Genomic DNA, 13,231 nt, shown 5'->3' with positions numbered 1-13,231 from the left:
CTCGTCGGACTGAGGCCCGAATGTTGTTGTTCGGAACTTGCACATATGTAAGCTCATCTTGAAAATGTCGTTAAAGAGATTCAGGCATCTGTCAAATATCTTGTGTTCTGATAGCTACCCCCTAGAAGACTACCCGAGCAGTGAAGGAAAGAATCGTAAAAAATTCTGTCCGAAAGCGAAAACTTCTCAAAAGGAAATGAGTATAGCTCCCAGACTGTACATTCCAAAAGAAGACTTGCGACTTGCCGCTTGTAATAGCGGCACCGGTCATTACTTATCTGATAATTTATACTTAGTGGTAAAACTGAAGACGCGTTCTCGGCACGCTCAGTGACATCACAGACCGACGAAATATTCTTTACCATCACTTTAACATTTTAATATCAAAAAGATCGAATACATTTTAATTCTAACTACTCAATTATTTAGTGGAGGGGTATTAATGCGCGGGCAATATTTGACTTCAGTGAAGGTTTGGTGCGGTGCTAGCCGTCAAAGAGTGACTGAGCCATCGTTTTGTGAAAAGAGTATCAAAGCACCGTTCTAGGAGTTATGCTCCGTCAGACTCAACAAATGTTCACGATTGACTTCCACGGTGAAGGAATAATATCGTGTAATAAAAACAAAACCCGCAAAATTATAATTTGCGTAATCACTGGTGGTAGGACCTCTTGGGAGTCCGCACAGGTAGGTATCACCACCCCGCCTATTTTCGCCGTGAAGCAGTAATGCGTTTCGGGTCGAAGGGTGGGGTAGCCGTTGTAACTATACTGAGACCTTAGAACTTATATCTCGAGGTGGGTGGCGCATTTACGTTGTAGATGTCTATGGGCTCCAGTAACCACTTAACACCAGGTGGGCTGTGAGCTCATCCATCCATCTAAGCAATAAAAAAAAGACTCTTTTTTTTAATTTTTCAATGTTTTAAATTAAATATTTACATTAATTGTATTTTAATAAGGCCGACTTGTTTTGCGCTCTGTGCTATATATATATCAGTAAAATGGCGTTATCTACCCCTTGTACGTTTACCATTAACTTTACTGAACTAACCATCATCTGCAGTGACTCAAACTAGTTAGGTTGCAGTTGTGTTCAATTCGAATATGGTAATAGCGCCGAGGGTCGTGAGTTCGATTCCCACATCGGGCAAACATTCGTGTGATGTACAGGTCCGTTTGCTCGTTGTCGGGTTGTTATTATTATCTACAAACATAGTTTATATTCCTTAGTTACTATAATACAAGGAGTCCTAATTTGGGGCCGGACTGGTCGTGACTGGTTCCCGATTAAATTGAACTGTATTTTCTTTGAGGTGTGCGCTCGGCAACTCTAGCTATTATAGCACAATTAATTTATATATTTTCAATTTAATGCATTCAGTAATTCATAAAAGAGTCGAACGACGCAATTCGTAGTTGACGATATATTGAATTCATCTCGGTACATCGGTACATGTAACCTACATCGTATTACGCGTATATCGGGCTCAATTAACAAGATGAACTCCCCAGGGCCAACGCCGTCGACCGCTATCTTCATTAACATCGGATTAAAGATTATTTCATTTTCAGCCAAACAAACGATATTTCTTAGCTGATAGAGGAAGATAGACGCAAGAGAAAAAGAGAAGACATGTATGCATTGAACGCGCGGCTCTGTACGAGTAAAAAACTGTACTGTAAAAAGGCATTCCATGAGTACTGGTTATATTGAATGATGATTAGACCTCCGCGACAAGGGGGAGTCACGTCCTGGCGAAGGAGTGATTAGAGCATGGAGGCTCCAATCTCGGCGATCGGTGTTGGAGGGGTAGTTTCGCCGCGTCGTAAATCCGTCGATCGGTTTTCGAACCGCCGAGGTGGTGCCTCCAGTCTTCGCGGATTTGTTGAACCGCACTGTGGGCGTCTCACCTTCCGGTTGACGCAAGTGCTCACCGGCCATGAGTATTTCGGTCGGTGCCTGCACCGCGCCACCCGGTAGGAAACGACAATTGAGTGCCACGACGGTGAGTGTGACGAGAATACGGCTGAGTACCCACTCCCGCACTTCTCCGCATGGCTGGGGCAGCTCCGTGTCCTCGGCTCGCGTGTAGGACCGGACTTGTCGCCGACGTCGTGACTACGATGCTTGGCAGCGACGAGTCCTGAAAGGAGATGCTCGACCTCCGCGAATTCACCATCAGGTAGAAGGAGACGGCGGAACGAGAGAAGAAAAGCTTATACCTTTCCATACCGATCCGTGGCTGTCGAGCCGGGAGTCTGAGGAGACTTTTGCCCAGCTCTAGCACGTGTAGCAAGCGACCTCCCCCTGGTGAAGATTATGGGATGACCCGAAGGGGCAAGATTACACGCGCGCTACTTTGACACAAGCGCGCTGCATGACAGCAGCCCTACGGAATTTCTACGGAGCAACCGGTTGATGGTGTATCGCGTTTCAACCCAGCAGGCTGGTTCTGGTCCAGCAGGGTATTCTGGAACACTAGCAGCACCGGCTGGGGTGGCTTGACGGCCTGCTGTACCGAGACGGTCGATATAAAGTCTTCAATTATTTTTACCGACCGTCGGTCGGTGCGTTTCGGCTTGGAGGGTGGGGCAGCCGTTGTAAATATACTGAGACCTTAGAACTTATACTGACTATATGCTGACTTGTCGCTTCCGATCGTTGTGGCTACGATATTCGGCAGCGACGAGTCCTGGTAGCCGATGCTCGATTTCTGCGAGTCCACCATCTCGCAAAAGGAGGCGGCGGAACGGGAGAGGGAGAACTCTTCTTCCCTCTCGGCGTTGTGCCGCTGCCGTCGAACCAGGGGTCGAAGGAGGGCGTTTGTCCAGCTCCGGCCCCTATGAGGAGGCAGTCTCCTCCCGGTGATGGTCACGGGGCGACCTAAGGGGGTTGAGGTTGCGCCGCACGCTACCGTCACTCTAGCGCGCTGGCACCAGGAGGACGGGACGTGGCGTCGGCCGCTGCGGACTGCGATGCGGTCCGCATTTTCGTCGTCGCTGTCGTCGCCGAACATACTGTGGAAGAGCAACCCGGTCGGCGGTGTATTGCGTTCCGACCCGGCAGGCTGGTTCTGGCCCAGCGGGGTATCCCGGAACACTAGTCGGTCGGGTGTCCTCGGGTGGCACCGCGTGTCTGGTTGTAGTGTTGACCTCGGGAACCTCCCTACTCTGACCGGATTTTGACCCCGACGGAGATCGGACGTCGAGTGTAAGAGTGCAGGGGAGTCGTTTAGTGGGTGGGCCCTAAAATCTTTGGGCTCGCGGTCTGCTCTCAACACCTGCAGATCGTTGAGTCTCGCATACCCCGCGCGCCCCCTAGGCGCGTGGACCTCGTAGGAGGTTCGGCCCCCGGCCCGGAAAAAAAAAAACCCCCTCCGCATCGTCCCATAAAGAACTTCGTTCCAAAAAACATAACTTTAGACAGTCCATAAATTGTTGGAAATACTATTTTTCGATATTCATAATGTAAGTGCAGCCGTTAATTAGCAATAAGTCTTCAGGGTTCGCAGCCATAATAACAGTATCATAAATAAATAAAAAGAAGAAAAAATACGGTGAGTATTATTGACATGAAGTGATGGTGTGGTCTCGCAGCTTACATCCTATAAAGCAAAAGCTCTTGACAGTCAGAACAGTCAGACAAGCAACACAAAAATATTTTATCCGAAGAGGTAGGAATGTCTATAACGTTATTAGTTCTGATATCATTTGCGAGTTTTTCTTTGTTCGTTTCCTGTAATCCTCTAAGAATGAGATTTGTTTTTCGTTTGAGAAGCTCGAGTGTCGCAATTTTATACGATAGGGCATCCACGCTCCACGCTCCCAGCTGTGCGGTGCGAGCTTTTGGATACCGTTCTAACGATCACTTTGAAAAGATAGTTCAGACAAGTTTTTTGTGTTTACATTTAAGAATACAAAGTATTAAATCATTCCGCTTTGAAGAGTCTGACCGTTGTTCCCGCGCTGATGGCACCTTTGTCTCAGAACCGTGTGGAGAAATATAATGACTCCAGCTTAGTGGAGCATTAGATAGGCGATAAGCAAGTCTGGCCGTCTTAATATTTTTAATTTTCATAGTAATTTTGTAGTAGAATTTAAATTTTTGTTTATAGAGGTCTCGCCTCTGCAGACTACAAATTATCAACAACTAACGTAACGTATCGAGATGTGAGCTGCGACAGATCGACGGAACTCACCGGTACAACTATTCCATCTTGTAGCAGAAGTGGTGAATACTATAAAAAATTATCTCAAAAGACCTCCCTACTTAAACTCGTGAAAGTAGCCTGGTGGTCACCCTAAGATAATGGTGGAGCTGAGAGCCTCGCTCTCACGGGCCATCGTATAGTTGGCAGGTAATCTGGGCGCTTTCGCTCGCTCGCAGGATTAACTAGGCACCGCTTAGACTCACGCGATACTGCCGTGACCAAGATATACATATAAATATTTTATTTTTGAGAATATTCCACTCCATAACTGCTTATCTAAAAACAGTCGAACGGACATTTTGACCCTTTAAGAAGTGCACTTTACCATCGATGGACAGAAACTTTTATGCTGCACTGCCAACGACCGGTAAGTAAGTAACGGTAAGTGCTCTACGCGTCCATCTGCACTCCTGATACAGTCACTGAAGTCAGTTATCCAAATAAAACAGCTGTTACGAACAAGCAGATAGACTTGATGAAACTATAAGCCTCCCATTTTTGCTATTGAGCTATGGAACTATCAGAACGCGCTGGATCTAGCCGTAACTGAGCTGTTAGGCCGAGGGTTGCAGAAACACGGGGTAGTCAAAGAATAACAATAAGATTGTTGTTAGTGTTGCCATACATGACTGATTAATTGATTTGTTACTATTTGTCAAAAGAGGCCAAAGTTCGAATGTGTTTTCTCATTTAAGCATCTGCCTCTGTCGGTGAGCACGAGCGCGTTGTGCCGGGTCGCAGTAGCAGCAGGAGCTCCGCCGGCGGCTGCCTCGCTGCCTCCGCACACTCGCACTCACGTACTCTTTTAAACATTCGATATTTTGCAAAAATATTTCTAGAGTTTTACAGGTACTACCCAGTACTTTTCTTCCTGTTTTTTTAAATTACATACTGATTTTTTTCAAACTAGGAAATAGTTCTTTTAAAAAGATTTATCCATTAATAATTCATTATACGTAAAACACAGATCACTAAGAAAATAAAAAATTCTCAGTATTCATTGTATGTATATGTAAATTCTACAAAATGGTATTCTATCTGTTAAAACACCACGAAATCTATAAATTTCTTAATTAATAACAAAGATTACAATACCTCTAATATTATCATATTATTATATGCGCCCTAAAATATTAAATTGTAAAGATAACGGACACATCATGCCGTAAGTGCGTCCCCGTCTCAGAGGGCGGAGCGACGGCAATCATCTACTCAAAATGTAATTTAAAAATTCCGACATAATCCTTAGACAAGCATTTTTGCTCCCCGGAGTGACTGTAACATCATATTTTTTAATATAAAACGAAAAGAGAGCAGTCTTCAGTGAAACAAACCGAGGCAGAGGGGCGAGGGGCGAGGGGCGCGGGGTGCGGGGGGAGGGTTAATATTGAATTATCCTTTAATACAATTTGTAGGTCAGGGGGGTCTCATTATTTCGTTGACTAGGTATTTTTTGATCTGGTTTTACCTTCAAGATTTCTTTTGAGGTATTATATTTTTTTAATTAAATTTATCTACTGATCGACATTGCAGTTTTTTGGCACTACCTATATTATTAATGGCATGAACTAATTGACCGTGTGGCGGGTAGCCATCATACAACGCAAGATAATTGACAGATGCCTGAATCTCGCTTACGACATTTTCAAGATAAGCTTGCATATATACAAGTTCCGAACAACAACATTCGGAACGTCGGTCTCCCGAACAATATCACCCGCTCGGTGGAAGATCTTCCCTTTGTCGTATATCTCTCCAAAACCGTATAGTTCGCTTGCTCGTGCCAAACTTTATTATTATTATTATTTACAATTATTTATTTGCAAGGGCACTTACGCAGGCATACGGCCCACCTGATGGTGAGTGGACACTTAAGTGGACGGGACGCTTATGGACGTCAGCAATGTCTGAGACACAGTCGAACCACTGCTCATCAACGAATACTTTCCGTAAGCCACGTTTGAAGAAGGGCATGTCATAGCGCTCTGGAAACGCACCGTGGCAGAACGCAGTGATTCTAGGTAGTATGGATTAGCTCTACTGTGGTGGCGGGAAGTACGATGGTAAAAACGAAACAATTAGATCTTCTCAAACAATTCCTCAAAGTACTCCGCGTGGAACATACCGTACAAAATACAGAGAGAACCGAAGTCCTCCCGTATACCCAAATATTCCAAACGATCCGTGATAATGGAATTATTGACAATCCGAACAGCCCTTTCCTGTATGAACTCAAACGGAAGTAGCTGGTATTTGGGGGAGCAATACTCCATGCGAGATCGGACTTGTGTTTTGTAAAATAAAAGCCATTGTCCAGGTCGTGAAGAACTACTTCGCTATGTTGGGGACTCCCAGCTCCAAATAATAATGATATTGGACACCACTCGAAGCGTTGACCCCGAGTATACCAACACTCGTGAAGGTTGTAGGGATAATCCTTGCAATTGCGAGGCCATGACCTGTGTCGTAAACAGGTTAAATTTTAGTTAGTTCAATTCACCCTTTTCGAAGACTCGCCCCAGTGAGTTGTCCACTTTAGACACAAGTTTTGATCGTCTTTCTTGCACCGCGCTCTGGGTGAGATTCTGATGGCCGATATATCGCGCACCCCGCGTGCAATTCATATCATCAATAGATAGCATATCATTGATATACAGGATGAAAAGCGGGGGGAGAGAATCGAATCTTGTCGAGCGCCAGCCTCAATGGTCATTGTATCGGAACAGCAGCCGTTTAAGACTATGCTCCACGCGTCCAAAAAGCTAGCGATCCACTTCCTGAGTCCCTTGAGAATTCCTTAAGCTGGTAACTTCGACAGAAGTGGCCTTTGTCGCTCTGAGAGACCTTGTCGAAGGCCTTCGCGATATTAAGGCTTACAGTTTAAACTAAATCATTTGTGACACTCTTGTACACCAGACGACACTAACACGCTGGGAAATCGAAACTAAGATTACGTATTACTACCTCCGAACTAAGAAGTGCAATGATACGATAAATCGCAAAGTCTGTTCATAATTACTTTCAGCAGACTAGTTTATATTGGTGCGCCACTTCGGAATGGAGCTATCAAATACTTTATAATATAGTTTAAGTGTCATTCTGAGATCAAAGTTGAGTTGTAAGTTGTCACCTGCTAGGGATGTCGTCGCGAGTTCATGGCGCTTTTTGAGATGTACAACTCGTCGCTAGCTTTTTTTAAATCGTTTTATCGTCATTATATTCCATAAATGAGCATACGACCCCTCTGATTTAAAGTATCAAAGTTCCCCGAGCGCATAGACATCGCAACTTGTATACCGCCACCAACTGTGGCGTCCAAGTCTGTAGTGTACTGAGCAATGCAATCTCCGACAGACAGAACTACACACGACGGTGGAACAAACCGGTACAGGAAAACTAATACTAAGTAGGGCGCATTCTCATAATAATTGCATGCGATGGTCACTCGATCTGTGGGAACACTCAAAGAGTGCTGCTGCCTACGCTCCGCTCTCATTTAGTCTTCGTATGAACTCGCCGAAATGTATGGATTGATGATCGATTCTGGATGAAGGTGTTTTTTTTTATTGCTTAGATGGGTGGACGAGCTCACAGCCCACATGGTGTTAAGTGGTTACTGGAGCCCATAGACATCTACAACGTAAATGCGCCACCCACCTTGAGATATAAGTTCTAAGGTCTCAAGTATAGTTACAACGGTTGCCCTACCCTTCAAATCGAAACGCATTACTGCTTCACGGCAGAAATAGACAGGATGGTGGTACCTACCCGTGTGCACTCACAAGAGGTCCTACCACCAGTAATAATGCAAATTATAATGTTGCGGGTTTGATTTTTACTACAAGATCTTATTCCTTCATCGTGGAAGTCAATCGTGAACATTTGTTAAGTACGTATTTCATTAAAAAAAATGGTACTTGCCAGCGGGATCCGAACACTGGTGCATCGCTAGATACGGATGCACCGGACGTCTTATACTTTAGGCCACGACGACGACAAGTATAACAATACAAGCTAGTGCCGACTTAGAACTTAAATATCCAAGTCTGGATGGAGTGCGAATAATTATTCTAACTCCGTAAGGATGTATGTTACAAAAAATATGACAAAGACAACTGAATGTAACTGAAAAACTAAAGCGAATAATTTTAATTCAAAAATATATTAGTTTTCAAAACCCACAGGGGTAGGTGTAGCATCCCTGCCAGGCTCTATTTGTTTAGTCGCTCCCCGCGCCGCGCTCCCCGCACCCCTTCCCCGCTCGTACAGTTTATCGACGTCCCCCGCGCCCCGCGCTCCCCACACTCTACTCTAATGTGAAACGAACCCTGTCTCATTCCGACTTTTAACTCGTAGGCCCCGATTTTGGTGATTACGTTGGTTACATTGGTACTTGTTATCTGTTTTATTTGATTACTTTTGTATGTTTAGATTATCTTTGAATATTTATTAGAAAATTTACATACTATAAGCAAGTTTAAAAGTCTTTTTTTCATTATTATCATATTTATTAAAAACTTAAGAAAATGATAAATTCAGCTTATTAGTTTTTAAGCATTATTATTCAATTTCCATTATCCCTTACGTATGTATATACATACTCGTAGTTTATTTGAGACCAAGTGCCCGCATTACATTTGAATTAACTAATATTACTGTACCTTATCCGAGTATGGGCACTGTTTGGCTACGTGAATGAAGAAGTTGACGGCCCACCCCGACCGAACGAGGACCTCGAGACATGAGCTCGCGGTCGCGAATGTGTTGTTTAGCAACAGCTGCCTCCTCCGCGACAGCTGTATGTATGCCAGGACCAGGATGAGGGACAGTACTCACCTCAACTCACCGGAACCGGAATCACACGTTTCATTTTCTTGTAATTCACTGACACTTTACCAGTTTCTAAGTTAATGACAATCTTTACATAGCCGCGCATACGTGTAGTAAGTACTGTGTACAGTGTTGAAGTTGTTTAGATTGTGTCGCTCGTAGCGACCGGTCCGTAGCACTGACGTAGCATGTAGACACTACAAGACTACGGGCTCTGCTACGACGAGTTTATTTTATTGTTTACTAGCTGACCCGGCAGACTTCGCAGTACCTCAATCGATAAATAAAAGACCTAACCTTTGGTATAAAATAAACTCAAAACAAACAAAAGGAATCCGTCCGACGGGGGACACATCAAAGGAAAAACAAAATTGTCATTTTTATTTAATTCCGAGTATTTTCATATTTATCTGCGTTTAAAACCTTCTCTGGACTTCCACAAATAATTCAAGATCAAAACTAGCCAAATCGGTCCAACCGTTCTTGCATTTTAGCGAGACTAATGAACAGCAATTCATTTTTATATATTATTATATAGATTTCTGCAACTAGCCATGTAGGTATATTTTAGTGGTCGTCGTGGCCTAAAGGATAAGACGTCCGGTGCATTCTTATGTAGCGATGCACCGGTGTTCGAATCCCGCAGGCGGGTACCAATTTTTCTAATGAAATACGTACTCAACAAATGTTCACGACTGACTTCCACGGTGAAGGAATAACATCGTGTAATAAAAACCAAACCCGCAAAATTATAATTTGCGTAATCATTGGTGGTAGGACCTCTTGTGAGTCCGCACGGGTAGGTACCACCACCCCGCCTATTTCCGCCGTGAAGCAGTAATGCGTTTCGGTTCGAAGGGTGGGGTAGCCGTTGTAACTATACTGAGACCTTAGAACTTATATCTCGAGGTGGGTGGCGCATTTACGTTGTAGATGTCTATGGGCTCCAGTAACCACTTAACACCAGGTGGGCTGTGAGCTCGTCCATCCATCTAAGCAATAAAAAAATAATAAAAAAAATTTAAACTGGTGATGTCGTTCGCGTGACGGTGGGATGCTTTTGACGAGTTTTTTTTTTTAATGTAATTTAATAATACTCGTAAAATAGTAAATTTAAATAAAGAATAAACACAAAGAGAGCTATCATGTTAGGATGATTTCATTATTGTGTACAGAAAGTCTTCTGTGTTAGAGACTTAGATATTTCCACTGCGGCCGGGATAAAATCGTTGAGGACAGAAAAAAGGATTCTAAAACATGAACAGCAGCAATTAGATCATCACTCAATTAGCCAATGCCATAGTAGCAGACTTAACTCTTGCAGGAATAAGACCACTGAAGTTCGCTTCTTCTTCTTCTTCTCAGTCGTGTCACTCTTGACAGAGTGGTCGTGATCGTCATGTAGTGTTGGAAGGGGCAGACTTGATGCGTCTCACGATGTCGCGCCATCTCTCCCTGCTCGAAGCCATTCTACTGCACTCATTTAAGGGACCTCCCACTGCAGTTTGAAGTTCGCTACTACTGCTCAAATACATTTGTAGGTCCCGCTAGGAACTGACCTCATGAGAAACACTTCGAGATTCAGTTACATCCTTCTGTTGTTATTCCATCGGACTGTTGAATCATTTAACAATAAATAGGCCAATTCTAGGACTTTATCTTATTAATGCATCTCACATATCCATACTTCTTCTTTTTCTCCACCTTATCCCATTAGGTGGGGTCGGCACAGCTAATTTTTCTCTTCCATTCTCTTCTATCAGTCGTCAATACAATATCACATATCAATACGATTCACACAATAAATAATTTCCTTTTAGTTAAATCCAATGTTGGCAAAATGGCTTGTCTGAAAACCAATGGTTTTACTTTTTTTTTACTGCTTAGATGAGTGGACGAGCTCACAGACCACCTAGTATTAAGTGGTTACTGGAGCCCATAGACATCTACAACGTCAATGCTGCCATCCGCCTTGAGATAAGATTTCTAAGGTCTCAGTATAGTTACAACGGTTGCCCCAGTCGTTGTAATCTTCATACTGAGACTGAGAATGAGACCTTCAAACTCACCCTTTAAACCCAAACGTATTACTGCTTCACGGCAAAAATAGGCGGGTTGGTGGTACCTACCCGTGCGGACTCACAAGAGGTCCTACCAGCAGTAAACGTACGTACGACGTTCATCTATTTGCTTTCAAACAATATTCTGTTGGGTAAATTTAAATTTGAAGTTTATGGCAAAATAGTACAGTGTATTTATTGGCTGGGCGGTCAGCACTGCACGCAACACTCACTCGCCTTTAGGACTCTGCTTCAAGTCTCAAGATCAGGGTTGGTGCTGGGTGCTGTGTCTACGGCCAGCGGCAAATACTTACCACCAACTGATGACCCATTATTATTGAAAATTCAAAAGCATCTTCGCTCTCTATCATCACATAACAGACATGTTTATTATTGTGCAAAATAAGTACATTATTAATTATGATCCACGTTTTAGATACTAGAATCACAATATCATTTAAGGCAGCCAAAGTGTGAACGCCATAAAAAGGCGACAATTTGTGTTTGTAAGACATCGATGACACGCGACACGCGACATGCGACACGCGACATGCGACTTGCGATACGCAACACTAGTGATCTCGCCTGATATCGATAACAAAAAAGAGCAACGTACACTAGCCCGAGTATGACGTTAATAGTTGTCGTGGCGTGCAACCTATTTAATTTTGACAGGACATAAGACCCACAACGACTAGACATAGACTAAGACTGACACTTAACAAGAATTTTAAAAGAAACAAAGAGAGAAATAGCGGCAGGCAGTACTTTTAATGCCTTCCTTGCCAAACTTGCTGAGTAACCAAACTTGTTGAGTATCAAAACATAGTGTCAAATGAGAAGGAGAGGAAAACGTGGAACTACCCCTTATAAGATAACGTAGAACGTCGTATTTAAAACATAGGTATGTCCCTACCTACCAACCATATCTACAAAATAGTCTGTAGCTGTAGCCAGTCTGACATTGGTAAAGCTTAATGTACCATCTCAGCTCAGATAAATGAACTCAGCAGGGAAATTAAGAACAACGACACGCGTAAATCTGCTAGCATTTTTGAACAAGTACTGGAATCCGGACCGGATTATCATTGGATTGAGTTTCATGACCCATAAATAGTATCAACTGAACAACCTGACGCCTCTCTAAGCATTGGCCTTAAAGTGATCATCTTCAAAACCAAAATAACGTGCTGGAGTGACAGGGTGGATTACATTCAAGTTAGAGACCAAAAAATACAAAGAGTGGAGCTTTATGATGACCAAAGATAGAACATGAGCTTCGATAGAACTAGCCAGGAACCGCAATCCGCCGCATACAGCTGGAGTGGACTGTTCGGAAAAACTGAACGTAGGCCGGCCACACACACCGTTACAGTGACAATCTGTGGGGCACAAATGTACTGGAGTGGAGACCTCGTACTCGACGTCATAACGTGGGCAGACAACCAAGCTGTGAACCGTCGACCTGGTTAAAATAGCTGGTAAGGAGTGGATGCCAAAGGCAAGAGACCCCACATAAACCCTCATATGAGGATTCAGCTATTTCTGTCTGGTTGGCCGCAAGCCGCGTGTGTCCACAGCCACACGCGCGCGCCGGCCGGGCGGTTTCCTGCCTCGCATACCTTTCTTCAGTGACGTCATCATATTGTATTCGTTTTCATTCATTCTGCTAATCAATATTTTGAGTCAGATCATTCTGATCATTAGTATCGGCACGTACTTACAAAAAAATGTGAGCCGTCACGGGACGCCTGGCAAATGTGAAACATCGACATTATTTAGTAAAAGTAATATGCAGAAAAGAACAGATTGTGATAGGAACTAAATATGTCATAATGATAAAATAAAATATTGCAAAAAAATAATTTGTTTTCAAGTAAAACACAGGTTATGTGTACTGTAGTAAACAACACTGTATACACTACGGAGTATACACTATAGGTATCCAAGCTCAGTGTAGCGAGAGAGATGGCTTAACACCGGATCGAGTGGGAGAGAATCGCACAGTCGATTGCGGATGGCGACGCGTCGCCACACCGTATACACTACTGCATATAGACTGTATATAAATATACCATCATATAGCGTGGCGACGCGTCGCCGCGGCATGCGTCGCCACGCCAGAAAT

This window comes from Bombyx mandarina, chromosome 09 (genome assembly GCF_030267445.1).
Source record: "Bombyx mandarina strain Sakado chromosome 09, ASM3026744v2".
Classification (NCBI taxonomy): Eukaryota; Metazoa; Arthropoda; class Insecta; order Lepidoptera; family Bombycidae; genus Bombyx; species Bombyx mandarina.
This window is presented reverse-complemented; position numbering follows the sequence as displayed.